The sequence below is a fragment of the Octodon degus genome, unplaced genomic scaffold (assembly GCF_000260255.1).
Source record: "Octodon degus isolate 3935 unplaced genomic scaffold, OctDeg1.0 scaffold00163, whole genome shotgun sequence".
Taxonomy (NCBI): Eukaryota; Metazoa; Chordata; class Mammalia; order Rodentia; family Octodontidae; genus Octodon; species Octodon degus.
This window is the reverse complement of record NW_004524739.1, coordinates 5,742,165-5,757,020: the sequence shown is the minus strand read 5'-3', so window position 1 is coordinate 5,757,020 and position 14,856 is coordinate 5,742,165. Positions and strand designations below refer to the sequence as shown.

Below are 14,856 nucleotides of genomic sequence, written 5' to 3'. Positions count from 1 at the left end.
CCCCTGGGCATGCTGAGACAGCAATTGCGACCAGGTGTGGTGGTGCACCTGTACTCCCAGCTCTTGGGAGGCTGTGATCAGGCAGATCACTAAGAGTCCCATCTAATAGTGAGACCCTCAACACCCTGTAGATCCTTTTCCAATATACAAATAAATAAAGACACATTGTCATCAGTCCATCTCAAAAAACTCTCACTTGGAGCACACTTGTCCCATTGCTCTGCCTCTTCCCGACGCGTTCTGGAAGTCTTGTTTTGAGAGCATCTTCATGAGGTGCAAGCGCCATCCATGGAGGGCAAGCTTGCGAGAACATTCTGCTGTGTGCTCGTCCCCCTTATTCACATCTGCAGTGTGACTTTGGCTCTGACAGTACAACTGAAGACATTCACCAGAGAGGACCCTCTGAACTGCTTCCAAAAGTGGCAAGGACAGTGAGATAAATGTGTTTAAAGCAGGGGCAGGGGGAATAATGACAATGTGGTTTTGTTTTGCTTTTTTTTTTTTTTTTGTCTGAGATGGGGTCTCCCTATGCAGTTGAGGCTGGCCTGGAGCTTACTTTGTAACCCAGGCTGGTCTCAAACTCTCAATGACCTTCCCGCCTCAGCCTCCTGAGTGCTGGGATTACAGGTCTGCACCAATATGCCTGGGTGCTTTATTTTGTTTTGAGACAGGGTTTCACTATGTAGTTCAGGCTGGCCTTGAACTCACTACGTAGCCCAGGCTGGCAAGTCATGTGGCATTACCCCTGGCTACAATTTAAAAAAATCCAAAAAACTAATAATTGTTTTTATTTCATTTATTTATTTTGCAGTACCAGGGATTGAACTCAGGCCCTTGCATTTATCAGGCAAGGGCTTATTCTACTGAGCCATCTCCCCCCACTGTAATAATTGTTTTTAAAGGTGTAAGCATGTACTATATTTTTTTGATTATACCACATACCTTTTGGGATTATGGTGAGGCTAATCTGTGTAAAGTGGTTAGAACAGTGCCTGGTGCATAGTAAGTGTTATTTATTTATTTTGGCAGAACCAGGGATTGAACTCAGGCCCTTAAGCTTGCCAGGGAAGCGCTTATTCCACTGAGCTATCTCCCCAGCCCAGTAAGTGTTATTTAAACATAGTCCCCCTTCACAGCTTTCAACTTTAGTGCCCCACCCACCTGTTCTTACCCAGACATTTGTCTGTTTACATCTTATAATGGTTAATTATTACAAAGATAATATGTACACAACCTGGGACTTTTTTTTTTTTTTTTAGTTGAAAAACTGCATAGACTTTTTTTTTTTTTTTTTTTTTTGCGGAACCGGGGATTGAACTCAGGCCCTTGCGCTTGCCAGGGAAGTGCTTATTCCACTGAGCCATCTCCCCAGCCCCTTGCATAGACTTTTGATAGCTACTGCTGAGGTGGGGAGGTAATGAAAACAGAAGGAAAGGCATGGCCCAAGGGCTGGAGGTAAGCAGAACAACACAGCCATGGTGCTTGGGAAGAACGGAAGAGGAAACTGCAAAAATAGGTTCAGCTCAAGGTGGGTGTGGTGGTGCACTTTGGGAAGCTGAATTAGGAGGATTATAACTTTGAGCCTAGCCCCAGCAACTTAGTGGGATCCTACCTAAGAAGAAACAACTGTGGATGTAGCTCAGTGGAAGGGCTCTGAGTTCAATCTCTGGTATGTCTTTCATCCACCAAAGTTCAGATTATCTAAAGACTTTGGGCTTGATTTTGCCTCTTAAAACTGGTTTTATCTTTAAAATTCAGATAATTACCATTTGTTGTTGTAAGGATTGATGGAATAGTAGATCAGATGGAAGATAGAGGTTTTTCTTTGTAGAGCAAACTATCCTCACTGGGATGGGAAATTCAGTCTCACGGCTGATGTCTTATCCTGCAGTGCACATCGCAACCACCAGAGGGAGCCAGATACTAAGAAATAGGAGATTCCAGCGCACGCTGAGCCGGGCACTACTAGGTGGAGGCGCTGAATCCTGGACCGGATCCACGCTTTTCAATAAGGGTGAGGCATGGCTTTAAGTATCCCCTCTGGGCCCCCTGGTTTTCTTCTTAGACGTATACTGAAACCCAGCTTTCCATATTTGAAGCCAAAAAGACTCTCAATTGTGCTTCTAAACCACTAGGCCTAGTGCTTTGGGATTCTGTGTTAGGGCAGGTAGGCTAGCTTGACCTGAGAAAGTTAGGACACAGAGCTGGGGCTTCAGTGTGTGGAAGGGAGAAAGGGAGAGGGCTGTATCTGAGAATCGGCGTGCAGGGCATCATCCACATGGCATCAGGATCCTGCCTCTAGGTCTATCAGAAAAGGCAGTTCGGCGTGACCCATGGACTGCAAATTGTGAGGCTCTGAGGAGGGGTCCTTGACTTCTTGTCCAGTTCTCCCAAGGCTGAGGGTTTGGCTGGCTCACGACCAACTTCCCCAGTGCTGAGGAAAATGACAAATGTGGACGACAGGCATCATGTCTGTGAGGTGAAGTAAATCCTGGACCAGTGAATATCTAGTTTGACTCAGCCGACCTAAGATCCAAGAGATATATATATGTATTTTTTGGTGGGGGTGACAGGTCCTCACCATGTAGCCCCAGCTGGCTTCAAACTTGTGGTAATCTTCCTGCTTCAGCCTCCCAAGTGCTGGGATTACAGGTGTGCACCACCTCGCCCAGCAGGACTAGATAAATTTATGGCACATTAATAGAACTGTAGAGGGTCAGTCGGGTATGGTAGCACATGCTTGTAATCCCAGTACTCAGAAGACTGAAGCAGGAGGATCTTAAGTTTAAGGCCAGCCTTGACCACTCAACAAAAGTAAAATGAGTTGGACGCAATGACACAGGCCTGTAATTCCATAACTGAAGCAGAATTATAAATTTGAGTCCTTCTAGGGCAATTTAACATGAATGTCTCAAAAAATTAAAAGGGCTGAGGCTCAATCCCCAGCACCAAAACCCAACTAACTTGGGGCCAGGGAGATGGCTCAGTAGATGGCAAGTGCAGAGTCTTGAATTTAATCCCCGGTACTAAAGAAAAACAAAAACAAAAAATTAACAAATAACAAAAAAAGAAAGGTTAATGAGGCCTCATGTCTCCATTTATGGCTTATCAGTCTAGCATTTCACAGAATTTTTACAAAACTTCTTGTACCCTGTCTTCTCCATGACCTGAACTGAGGCAGATGTTCCCTTCTATTTGAGCTGTTAACATGCAGGCCTAAAGACATCTAAGATGAAGATTGAAGATGAAATAGAAAACAAGGGCAGAGCTGGGTCCTGGAAACAGCCATACCCGACAGAACTGGCAGGCAGGCAGGCAGGCAGTGAGAGCCTTCAAGCAGAGCGCTGGCTCTCGGCCAACCCTCATACCCACCCTTCCAGGCCAGGCCCAGGGCTGCAAGCCCTGCCTCCACACTCCCACCCTAGTCCCCTGAGAGTCCATCACCCTGGCAACAGCCAGAGAAAGGCCCTTCTGAAATATTTATGGCTCAAAACAGTCCAGAGGCTTGCAGAGGCTGACGTCATCCTTCTCAACTTGCAGAGGTGGTGACTGAAGCGCAGGGCAGCTGGGTGGGTGGGCTGGGCCTACCAGGTTAGAATTCTCCAAGGAAGATCCCTTGGGCCCGTCTAGCAATGGGAAGGGAAGTGTTACCAGTAACAGGGCCTCAGACCCAGCAGTCTGAAATACAGGGAAGTACAGAACAGAACCATGTTGAGATCCATGCTAGGCATTTCAAACACATTCGATTCTCAAATCGCGTTCCGTAGGGGGGCTATTACCCTTTCATGGGATATATGTCAACTCAGAAGTACAAGCAAAGCTGAGGTTTGAGTCTAGATGTTTGGCTTCAGCCCTACGAGCTTTTTTATAAAATTCTGTGGCTCCCAAGTAAATAATATGCACCTGGGGATTGAGGGACTGTCTGCCCAACATCCTAAGGGAATACTGGTTCTGCGGTGAGCAGAACAACATCTACTTCTCTCCTGTCTCTCCTCCCTTGTCTGGTGAACTGCAGGAAATCTGCCTGCAAACCAAGTCCCAGGAGAAACTCAAGAAGCAATGAAGGAAAGACAGCCTTGGTGGCCAGCCACGCGTCTAGAGCCAACAATGCAGAGTGAGTGACCACTGGTCTAGGATTGCCTGGGGCTCACCCAGTTTCATCCCTTCAAATCTCACATCCCAGTAACACTGCTGTTCCAAAGCACTTGTGCACCTTTCTCTACACAGCCAAATTGTTTATTCTCCTTAATTCTGTTTCCTTATCTATAAAGTCTACTGGCCTGGAAGATTAACTGCAACAGTGTATGTAAGTGCTTGACAGTCCAGATATGAAACAATCAAATCATCAGCTAATATTTATAGTCATCAACAATGAAGACCAGCAGGCTCAGAGGTTGAGTAGCTTGCCCAATATAAATCTACTGCTGTCCAGGTCTCTTTCCATTATGCCTCTGTTCCTGCTAAGAATGAATCCAGGCTCACAAGACTGCCCCAGGTACAGTTAAAATGAAGAAAGCCTCCTTCCCTAAACCGAGTCCTTCCCTTTAAATCATGGTTCTGTATTGGAAGTCCTTCAGCTCTCAGGAAACTCAGTGTAAATCAGCTGGGCACAGGTTTTAGAAATCCAGAAGTCTATCAAACACTGACTTTCCAATCAATCCTTCAAGAGAAAATGTTAGGACAAAAATCTGGCCTAGTATAGCTAGAGGGAAAGAAGGGTAGATATGGGGCTTTGGCTCTTTCCCAAAGTTGATAGAAGCTACCAGAGCGAGGCCATTCATCCCTTGACCAAACCTTTATTGAGCTCCTTAGGGGCAGATACTTGTTGGGGAAGGAAAAATAGTAGAGAAGTGAAGTAGAGAAAAACCCCTCTATTTAAGAGCTTTTTGGACAAGTAATGAGAAGATAAACAGGCTCAGAGGTTAAACAACTTGCCCGAAGTAAATGAACCTTCTCATTTGGCTTTCCTTGGCTTGTTACAAGACGGGATGACTGCTCTCTGGAACTGTCCAAGGGCTGCTAGACTGACACTTAAAACACAGGTACAGCAGGGGGGAAAAGAAGGTGGTAGTTAGTAGGGTGTTCCACCAATTCTGCAGGCTAAGGGAGAGACAGCCTGGGAAGGCAACAGAAGCCGCCAGTCTGTTCTGATCTAGAAGGCCACGCTAGGGCAACTGTTAACCCCTTTAACGCTCAAGTCTTGAGCGCGTTTAACTGTTAGGCATCAGTCCTCTGTGTCCTTGTTCTGTTCTGGGCCCACAGAGTCTTAGAGGATGATTCTGTCTCTCTGGGTAAATCAGAAAGATCAAGGGGTAGGGAGAAACACAACTGCTGATCCCTCTTGGGTTTCTCTGTGCTCAGCAAATGCCTCCAGGCCGGCCTTTGTGCAGCAGGTAGCTCTTAGGATTTCCAGACTCGTCTGACAGCTGCAAAGACAAAAGTGGTAAGTTAAGAAACATGAAGCTGCCCTATCAGAAGGCTCTCCAGCCTCCCATCTGGCTTGGCTGCCTCCTTCCAATGTCTCCGTCCCACAGAACAACTCCAGTTGTTTCCTTCAGTACACAGGTTTTCAGGTACAAAGCCTGAAAGTCTTTGTACAAAGTCTACAGCCTCTGAGCGCTCCTTTTTGCTGTCAGATAATGGAGTCTCACAACCCAGAACCCGATCCTTGCCATGTATGAACTGAGTGATCCAGGGAAGAATGAACTAAATATAGAGCCTAACATGTGGGTCTTCAGCATCACAAATGGGAAAATGCTTTGTGTTCTTTATGAGACATGAGGGCTGGGGAGATGGCTCAGTAGAATAAGCGCTTGCCTGGCAAGCGCAAGGGGCTGAGTTCAGTCCCTGGTTCTGCAAAAACAAAACCAAACCAAAAAAAAAAAAGAATCAAACATCTACGAGACATGAAAATGACCAAAAAGCTTTGGCTGAAGGGAATGGTGAACAGGCATCTCCTTATTGCTAGCGTTCACTCGACTCTAGGTTAAGGGGACTACCTTCTCTGGCCTTGAGTAGTTCATCCCAGTCCCAAATACTAAGGGTTGTTCTCAGAGGGACACACCTACAGCCTAGGGCCCAGGTTGAAGACCTGATCAGATGCTTATAGTCCTGCTTTTTTTTCCACGTGACACTACCATCCTTCTTGTTCTAGTAACTCTATCTCTACCTTAATAAACACTTTCGTAACTAATCAGTCACCAAATTATGTCCATTTTGTCTCTTAAAAGCTTCTTAATCCATTTAGTTCTCTTCACTTCCTATTGTAGTCCTTTGTTTGATCCTGGGGACCCAACTCCCGGGTCTCCCACATGCCAGGCAATGCTCTACCACTGGGCTATAACCCTAGCCCCTCCTTTTTAAATAATGTTGAGATTGAACCCACAGTACCACTGAGTTATATCACAGGCCTTTCTTACTTCCTGTCAAGAATAACAAGATTTCCTACCAGGGGCCCATTTCCTAACTGTTCTCTGCTTATTAGCAACTAAAGTTTTACAATCAGAAATCTGGGCTTGGGCTGGTGAGATGGCTCAGTGGTCTAAAGCACCTACATAGAACAAGCTTAGCAAATCACAGGGACAGCGGTTTAATCCCCCAGCACCACATGCCAGCCAGCCCCGCCCCCTGGTGGGCTGAGCTGGACACACACACACACACACACACACACACACACACACACACAAATAAATAAAATTAAAAAAAAAAAAAGAAAGAAATCTGAGCTTGAGGTGATTTAGTAGTAAAAGACCTAGTCACAACATAGTAAAGGACCATGCACAACATTCTGGGTTCAATTCTCAGTACTACAAATAAAGTAAAACTAGAAATTTAATGTTGAGCTGGGCACAACATTGCATACCCAAAGACCAAGCCACTTGAAAGGCCGAGGCAGGAGAATCCCAAGTTTGTGGCCAGCCTGGGAAATGCAGTAAGACCCCATCTCAAAAATAAAAAAAAGGAACGGGGACTTATCTCAGCAACAGGGCAAAAACTAGGACCAGCGTTTAATCCCAAATTCCCTCACCAGTACCACCATCACCACACAGGGAAGGGTGTGTGTGTCACTGTCTAGCACCTCCTAACTTAATGGTCTTTAGTGATATCTTCAGAGAAAGTGCTAGATTCCCACTTCACCTTGAACCTGCCTTGGTGTTACTCCCTGCCTAGAATGATTCATGTCCTTTCATCAAACCATCTCCCAAGCCCTTTGGCAAGCCAAGCTTTCCTTTAAATGTCAGTGTTACATAGGATTTCCTCCAGGGAAGCCCAAGTTGGATGTCCTTAAAGTGCCCCTTTCATCAAATTTATCAAAGTTAGATTTATGCAATTATTATGTTTGTCTCTCCACATGTTCTGTAAGCTCCATGAATCCAGGGACCTCTTTTCGTAGTTCAGGTTGGTAATGAACTCACTGTGCAGTCCAGGTTGGCCTTGAACTTGTGGCAGCCCACTTGCCTCAGCTCACGTGCTGGGGTTACAGGTGTGTACCACCATGCCAGGCCCAGGACCACTTTATGCTGTTCATTACTGAACTTTCAGTTCTAGGCACACAGTAGGTATTCCAATTTGTAACAGTAAATATAAAAAGAAACAAAACCCAAGTATGGTGGTGCACACCTGCGATCCTAGGGCTTGTGCAGCTGAGGCAAGAGCACCGCTACCAAATTCTAGACCAGGCTGAACTACATAGTGAGACCTCATTTTTTTTTTTTTAACTTTATTTATTTATGTGTGTGTGTGGCCAGCTCAGCCCACCAGGGGGTGGGGTGGGGCTGGCTGGGTGCTGGGGGATTGAACTGCGGTCCCTGTGCTTTGCTAAGCTTGTTCTAAGTAGGCGCTTTAGACCACTGAGCCATCTCACCAGCCCTTTTTTTTTTTTTAAAGGGATCATTTGTATAGATTTTGATTTTTCTTTTCTTTTTTTAAATGTATTTAGTACAGGATCTACAGGGTCTCACTACACAGATCAGACTGATCCTTCCTGTTTTTTAGCGCTCTGATTACAGGCGAGGCCTGTGCTTCCACTGTCTCAATCTGCCCAGTCTCAATCCTGTCTCAGTGTGCCCTGGGGGCAAGGTGGGCATGGCAGGCCAGGAATCAAACCCCTGACCCCCCGTGTCTGCCTAAGCAGCATTTGTATTTTTTTTTTTAAGTTTTATTTGTGTGTGTGTGTGTGTGTGTGGCCAGCTCAGCCCACCAGGGGGCAGGGCGGGCTGGCATGTGGTGCTGGGGGATTGAACCGCGGTCCCTGTGCTTTGCTAAGCTTGTTCTAAGTAGGTGCTTTAGACCACTGAGCCATCTCACCAGCCCAAGCATTTGTATTGATTTCTGGAGAAAAGTGCACAAAGAATCATATCAAAACACAATGTGGTGTTGTTTTTTTTTTTCCTTCTCTTTTTGTATAACCAATGTTGGGGATTGAACACAGGACCTCAAGAATACTAATGCAACTATTCTGGCACTACCACTGAGCCACATGGAGACTGTTTCCTATATACAACCCCAAAAGGCTGACAGGTAGCACACACCTTACATCTGCTGGAGTAGAAGACCCCAGAGAGGAATTTACCCTGGCACTCTAAACTGTCCTACCCTGAGTTCTCACATATACTGTGGTCCCCTGCGTAAAAAGACTAGCTTTCCTGAAGTGGGCTGGGCCTGAGAGGCTAATAAGGAAGTAACTAATTCTAGTATCGTAATGTAGTATTAAGATAAAAAAGACTGGCCAGGTATGGTGGCATATGCCCTTAGTCTCAGCATTTGGGAGGCTGAGGCAGGAACACTGTCATGAGTTCAAAGCCAGCCTGGGCTATAGTGAGTTGAAGGCCAACCTGCACTACATAGCAAGATCCTGCTTTGTTTTTCCAGAACCGGGGATTGAACTCAGGCCCTTGCCCTTGCCAGGGAAACGCTTATTCCACTGAGCCATCTCCCTGGCACCAAGATCCTGTTTTTTGTTTTTTTTTTTTTCAGAGCTGGGGATTGAACTCAGGCCCTTGCGCTTGCCAGGCAAGCACTTATTCAACTGAGCTATCTCCACAGCCCCCCAAGATCCTGTTTAAAAAAAAAAAATCAGAAAAAGTACCCAAGTTTCTAGCCAGGTATTCTACTTAGCAGACTGATCTGGGCTAGTGATCTGGCTGTGATGCATGCTGTCTAGCAACATCTCAAATATGCTGTCTTTTTCTTAGGCATCCCAAAACCTTTCCAAAGCTTCCTTAAAGCAGGAAGTTCCCTAGATCCACATGGAGGGAGGCATAAAGCTAGCAGTAGCTTTGTCTCACTTGCCCATTTCCTGCCTGAGATACAATCAAAAACAAATGCAAGGGCCGGGGAGATGGTTCAGTGGAATAAGCACTTCCCTGGCCAGCGCAAGGGCCTGAATTCAATCCCCAGTTCCGCAAAAAAAAAAAAAAAAAAGACAAACGCCACAGTGCCTGTTAGGAATGAGGATGACAATCTCTACTGAGCATGTATGGTCAAGGGGTGTTGCGTAGCTAACGTGCAAGCTGGGTGTGGTGGTGCACTCGGAATCCCAGAACTTGAGAGGCTGAGGCAGGAGGACGGGTGTGAGGCCACCCTCTGCTATGTGGTGAGTTCAAGGCCATCCTGAACTACATAGCAAGATACTGTCTGAAAAAGAAAAGACAAGCTAAGGTGTACTGACATGACTCTAAGTCCCTTCCAGATACAAATTATCTTTCCTAAGAAAGAAATGGCTCGTTGAGAACATATACTCAGATCTCGTCCCAGAAAAGACAAGAGAATAGGAAACTCCAGTCTAGAGGGGTTAGAAAATTGATTCTAGATGTGAGTGAATATTTCTGCTATTTTCTCCCCAAATGCGTGTAGTTCGCTGCTGGAGTGTACTTGTGCCCAGGGCCAATTAAGACTGCAGTGCAGCGCCTACCATAGGCCTTTGCTCCCAAGAGGCCTAGAAGGGACAGGCTTATTTTTTCTCAGGAAGGAAACAAAAGAATGGTAGTCAGTGTAGTACATGTCTTCCCCTCCCCCCAACAGCTGCTGTCTCAGGCAGCTGTTTCCAGCCTGTCTGCTCAATGTCATTAAATATTCATCAGATGTGTGCTAGCTTAAACATGCAATGATTATTAATCTGGAGAACAAGAGGTACACGTGAGTCCAGAAAGGAGGTAGGGAGCTCAAACTGCAACCCAAGCCAGGGACACCTGTCCTGCACATCAAGGTTATGAATTGCTTTCGGTGCAAGCGCATTTGATTGCTACTTGTGGTTAAAAAGGAGATGAGGAGGCAGTAAAGTAGAAGCCCAAAGACTTGGGTCAGAACTCTATAGCTCCTGACCCTGGGATTGTCTGAACCTCTACACGTCAGGTTCCTACTTTATACGTTAGGGTTAATACACTACTCATAGGGTTGTGAAAATTAAAACGGTAACCTGCTACGTGACACTCCAACAGCATTAACGATAAATTAGGAGCTTAAAGTGGAGGCGCAGATCTCACCACTGCGGGCTTGTACACAGTGAGGCAGTCTTGCTCAAGAGCAGCTTCTATTACTAGAGACTCAAACAGCTTTGTTCTCTTGATTCAGCAGGTAAGTAAAAGGCATGGTATTGGAGGAGACCCCATTAATAAATGACAAACCCCTCTGAGACAGGGTCTCTGTATGTAGTCCAGGCTGGCCTTGAATTCACTGTGCAGCCTAGACTGGCTGTGAACTCATGGTGGTCCTCTTGTCACCGCCTGTGATTACAGGCCATGTACCACTATGCCTGACTTTTAAAAAACAACAACAGTAGTCAGGTTTTATTAAAGGTACGAAAAGAAACAGGAAGGCTCTGCAGTGATTGTGGGGCAAACAGAAGTAGGAAAAGAAGTATATACTGTAGCATGAGCAAGAACACAGCGGCCCTAACATCTCATTCTTAGAAGGGTTTTTTTTTTTTTGAGGCTCGAAATGCCTTTAGGGCATTTCTGGTTTGCAGTGTCTGTCTGGGTTGGAACCCCAGAAGCTTGAGCTTGAGGGTTTTGTTTAAGCAGGCACTTAAACAACTGAGCTACTGGGCAGGTCCCCAAATGGTAGAAGGGTTTTTTTTTTTTTTTTTAACATCTCCTTCTTAAATAGTCCAAATACTTAGCAGGAAAGATAACTTTCATTTTGAAAAGGTAGGAACCACAAATCCTAAGAAAGTGTGAGAGAGAGCTGGGCAATGAGATGAAGAGGAAAGAAATCACCTTTACCTTCTTCAAGAGGTGCTTTTCTCTTCTGCTTCCCTTACTTACCCTGTCTTGCTGGCACAGAGGCAAACAGATGTGGTCCAAGACACTCCCATACTAACATCATTAAATTGCTTTCTAAACTTTAGCTTTGTGTGTGTTGGAGGGAGAGGGGTGCAGGGTGTTGCTGAAGCCAGGCTCTCTGTACTGAGCTACTTCACCGTTAGTGTCTTGCTAGGTTGCTCTCTGGCCTGGAACTTGCAAGCCTCAGCTTCCCAAGTCGATGGGATTACGGGCATACCCTACCATGCCTGGATGAATTTTACCTTTTTAAAATCAACACTAGCCTATACCTGTCGCTAATACTTCTTAAATGCTTACATGTTATTATTATTTTTTTTACATGTTAATTTTTTGGTGGAACCGGGGATTGAACTCAGGCCCTTGCACTTGCCAGGCAAGCGCTTATTCCACTGAGCCATCTCACCGGCCTTTTTTTTGGTTTGTTTTTACATGTTAATGTTTTAGATGAAATAGCTCAATCTTCCAAACAATACCATGAAGTAGTATCTCCACTTACACATGATGAGTGAGGAGTGTAGAGGCTACTCCGACACCTAGCTTTGGAGGTTTGAAACTCATCTGTTCAACACTGTAATAAAGTGCTGCATTCAACTATCTGTCCCAGCATGGCTGATTCTTAGTTACCCTTTAAGACTGAATTTAAGGGTTGGAGGTATAGCTTCAGTGGTATAGTGATTGTTTAGCATGTGTTAGCACATGCGCGTGCACACGCACACACACACACACACACACACACACACACACACACAGATGGACCTTCAGTGTGATTCTTTCTTTCGTACTCCACAAGCTCAGCTCACCCAGGCTCCTGGCATTCAGAGCAGCAGCAGGATGACTCCACTGTTACCTATTCAACACTTACTGTAACTAGTAGATGAGTTTCTCGAGAGCAGGAAGTATAAACTGATGTAGTCCTGTGACCCAGAATAGCCAGTGGAAGGGCCTATAGAGCTTTGGCAAATGCTCACTTTAATAACATTCCTGTAGAGAAAGCATCCTTCCAGGAGAGAAAATGATTATACTCAACAAGTTCTCTGTGATGGATTTGACTGGCAGGTAAAACTTGTTCTAAATTCCAGTATATAGCTGAGATTGGTCAAACACAGAAAATGAATCTCAGCTCTGCTATATAACAGCAGTGTGATCTTGGATAATTTAGCTTTTCTAGGCCTAAGTGCCACTGGGTACAAAAATGAGGTAATAATATTTCACAAAGGGAGAAAACAGTGTATGCAACAAAGTAAATGTCCTAATGTCAGAACTGACAAAATGCAGTAGTGACTAAGCCAGTTTTTTTTCAAAACAGATCTTACATTTGATGTGCGCATGGGGGAGGGGGACACCATGTGAATCTGACAGCATTTTGTCTTTATTTGCAATGTTAATGATCCATCTTCCAGTCAATGTTGTCTTAAGATCACTGAAATACGGTATCTTATTGAAGCAGGATGCTTTTAGCAGCCACTGGACTTTAGTATACAATAATGTTGATAGGTACCTTCTCCCAGTTGACCGTACAACCAATATTACTTCACATCTCCTAGAGTACTTTGTCTCATTTGTAAAAATAGGGACAGATTAGGCCTAGAACTGAAAGTAGGTTCTCATTTTCCCCAGCTAGGTCAAGCTATGCATTTGCTATCCTTTTTCCACATTCCTCCCCTTTTAAGTGATGTACAGACCACTGAAAGCATAAATTAAGAAGTAAACAAAGAAGGGAAATAATTACTGATAGGCTGAGATTAGCACACTCAAGTTAGAGGCCAGCCGGAGCAATGCGGCAAGACTGTCTCAAAATAAAAAACAAAAAAGGACAGGGTAGGAGCTCAGTGGTAAAGCACTTGTCCAGTGTGTCTGAGACCCTGGGTTTCATCTCCAGTACTACAAAAAGTACGACAGCAGCCTCTGTTGGCTTACATAAAAGCACAAGATTATATATACCAAGAGAAGCAGCAAAAAAAGAGAAGCAGCTCAATGCTGCTTTATGTATTCTGACCCTGAAAGGATCTTTGGGCAAAGTCTTTTTTTTTTTTTTTTTTTTTTTTCAAAGTTTTATTGATAAACAGATAGCAATGAGACAGTTTCAAATCAAATCGGAAGTACAGTTTCAACAAATAATACACTGCATATATTCTTCTTAGTGGTTAATTGCTGTACAAGATGCGGACTTGTGATCCTATTTACAAACACCATTAGAACAAATCATTCTATTCATTAAGAGAAGGCAACTATATATCTATCCCCACCACTTTGAATACACAGATACAAAATGGACATTCATAGGTATACCCCATTTTTCTCAGTTCTGTTATTGAATATTATAGGTGTGTGGGCAAAGTCTTAAGGAACACAAAGCTTTAGAAACCTAAGCCAAACACTCACCACCACCATCTTCCCCCCTCTGTTCAGAAGGTTCAGGGGCCCTTTTGCACATGTGTTGATAAGACCCCTTCTGGGTCCTCTACTTGCTTTTTTTTTTTTTTTTTTTGAGAGGGTGGCTGGGTATTGAGGATTGAATCCAGGGCCTCTGCAATGATATGTATCTCTAATCTTATTGAGAGACAGGTTCTCCCTAAATTACTAAATTGCCAAGACAAAAATGGGCTCAAACTTGCCAATTCTCCTGCCTCAGCCTCCCAGAGTACTGAAACTGGAGGTGGAAAATCCCATGCCCAGATTTCTGTTCTGAGTCTGTCTTATCAGCGGTGGGCAGAAAGTGAAAGCAGCCACCGATGCACCTCTAACTCAGTTGTAGCCTAGAGTGCAGGGTTGCAACTAAAAAAAAGCAAAAGTGAATAAACAGTAAGGCCATTTGGAATACTGCTATATCCTTAAGTCAAGGTCAGAGTATTACTTCAGCAGCAGTACAGTACCTACTAGGAGTCCCCTGAAGGCTCCATGGAAACAGGACAGGAGGCGAAGAGAGGAGAGAAGATGGCAGAAGATAGAAGCTCACTCTCCGAGCTTTTGAAGAACTACAAAAATGGCCAGGGATTTGGCTATTTGAAAAGCTCCGTTTCCAATTTAGCAGCCTATAGAAAAATGCACAGGATAAAGATACGCTTTGTAGTCACATAATGAAATCAAATCTCAGCTTCACCATTTATAAACTCTCAGTGATGTCAGAACAATCCAATAAGATAATGCTTTTTTTTTTTGGCCGGCGCACCCCACCCTCAGGGCAGGGCTGGTGTGGCATGTGGTGCCTGGGATTGAACCTCGGTCCCTAAGCTTGCCTAAGCAGGTGCTTTAGACTGCTGAGCATGTCACTGGCCCAGCTAATGTTTATTATTATTACTGGATTTAGTACAGGGTCTACAGGGTCTCACCACACAGATCAGATTTAGTGATTCTCCTGTTTCCAGCCTCCCAAGTGCTGGGATTAGAGGGACACGCCACCATGCCCAGTCTCAGCGCAGCACCCCAGGGGTGGAGCCGGCAAGATATGCTGGGGATCAAACCTCAGAATGTTTATTAAGTAGTTACCATATGTCAGAAGTTATATTAAAGAAGCATAATGGAGGACAGATATTGGGAATTGGAAGAACATGTTTAAATGGGAAAGGGAAGAAGA

The 14,856-nt window shown here is 44.7% G+C and overlaps 1 long non-coding RNA gene across 1 annotated transcript in view; it reads right to left on the bottom strand.

The window, feature by feature from the left end:
• Positions 1-4,779: 4,779 nt before the first annotated feature.
• The window catches only part of LOC111813071, a 20,898-nt gene continuing 10,821 nt past the window's right edge, over positions 4,780-14,856 (bottom strand). The window contains exon 2 of the long non-coding RNA XR_002818404.1: positions 4,780-5,426. This is a non-coding gene — a long non-coding RNA (uncharacterized LOC111813071). The remainder of the gene's footprint in view (positions 5,427-14,856) is intronic.